This window comes from Aplysia californica, unplaced genomic scaffold, assembly GCF_000002075.1.
Source record: "Aplysia californica isolate F4 #8 unplaced genomic scaffold, AplCal3.0 scaffold00720, whole genome shotgun sequence".
Taxonomy (NCBI): domain Eukaryota; kingdom Metazoa; phylum Mollusca; class Gastropoda; order Aplysiida; family Aplysiidae; genus Aplysia; species Aplysia californica.
In genome coordinates, this window is record NW_004797990.1 from 170,952 (window position 1) to 172,339 (window position 1,388).

Consider the following 1,388-nt stretch of genomic DNA (forward strand, 5'->3'; position numbering starts at 1 on the left):
AGGGGGGGGGGTTGTCTACGTTACGGTGCTTGCTAATTCGCTGAGAATTTGTTCTTTTTTCTGTGTTGTTGTTTTTGTTGTTGTTTTTGTAGTCCTTTTTGTTTTAAATTCTATCTAAGGAATGAAAAGGGGTATTATTAGACCTAGCTATAAAATGCCCCTCAATCAAATTGCCCTGGAATGCAAACACACAGTCACCAGAACGAGTTCTCCGGTTGGCAACACAGTCACAACATAATCAAGACATCGATGATTTGATTTATCTCTTCGCATCGGTACAGTTTGTGAGGGCAACTAACTACTTCATTGGTTTAAAGAAAAGAGTTGGAAAAAGTTGCTTTTGAGTAATAGTTTCCTGGAAGTTACAGCGAACACGGCCACATATCTCCGGTAACAGTTTCTTTAGGAATATAGATCTAGTATCACTGGAACGAAACGAAGACAAAGCACACGTTAATACGGCACATCCTCCAGTCACAAACATTTTTTTTAGTTGAGGTTTTAGGACGCTCTCAACAGCATAAGGTCATATGAGAGCCAGAATAGATTAGAGGTGCTACAAGAGAGTAACAAACATAAAAAGGAAGAAGGGGAGATAAGGAAGATAGATGTTTGATAGGAAAGAAGATGCAAACCACACCAGAGCACCCGCCAACCTCCCACTGTCACAAACATGCGCATCGTAAAAAGAAAACTAAAAGGAAAGGGGGTGGGGGGTAGAAAGGTTTAATATGAATCATATTAAAAGTACATTTTTCCATGGAGACAATTCTGTCTGATCGATTTAAGAGTCTAACAGTTGAGAGACAAAAAACAATATCGGTCTAGTTTGAAGGAAGTCGTATTTTAATGTATTGTTTGATTTTCATTTTTTTTACAAATTATTGCAATAGTCTTCATGTTCAATTCTTCATCTTTTAATATGCAACTATGTCAAAATAATGCCTCGTTTTTGGTTTCTTTCTTTTCTCTGGTTTTTTGTGGGGTCTGGGGTCTGTTGTTGTTGTTGTTGTTGTGTAGCTTTGAGTCACACCTCATCTCCTATCCCCTACCCCCCATCCCCACACACACACACCCCGTCCCAACCCACTTTCCACTTTCTTTCCAGATACAAACAGGACTGAAATGTATGAAAATGCAAACAATCCGCGGACAGATATTTAAGCGTGAGCCGCTCTCACAACAGTCCAGCGACAGTCAGGTAAAATGACCACACGTCAAGAACAAATCCAAACAGGAAGACACCACAGGCCAAACCACAAGGAGAACACTCCACCAGGAGGAGAGAATTAGAATTCCTCTAAACGCCTTCCGCCAGCAAATCTCGCCAAATGAGGCATCGGGTTTTTCGACTCCGCCACGGAGGACGACAGTGATTTCTCGGACAG

At 41.1% G+C, this 1,388-nt stretch overlaps 1 protein-coding gene and 1 long non-coding RNA gene across 3 annotated transcripts in view; both read right to left on the minus strand.

The window, feature by feature from the left end:
* Positions 1–1,388, minus strand: part of LOC101859817 (serine-rich adhesin for platelets) — a gene marked incomplete at its 5' end in the record, with an annotated part of 209,444 nt that overhangs the window by 161,346 nt on the left and 46,710 nt on the right.
* LOC118478601 lies at positions 52–1,375 on the minus strand. Of its 2 annotated transcripts, none has more exons than XR_004859165.1 (2): positions 1,258–1,375; positions 52–425 (listed from the first exon to the last, which is right to left on the minus strand). It is a non-coding gene; the product is annotated as an uncharacterized LOC118478601 (long non-coding RNA). The 2 variants fall into 2 exon arrangements; XR_004859164.1 differs by having other exon boundaries at positions 1,182–1,375.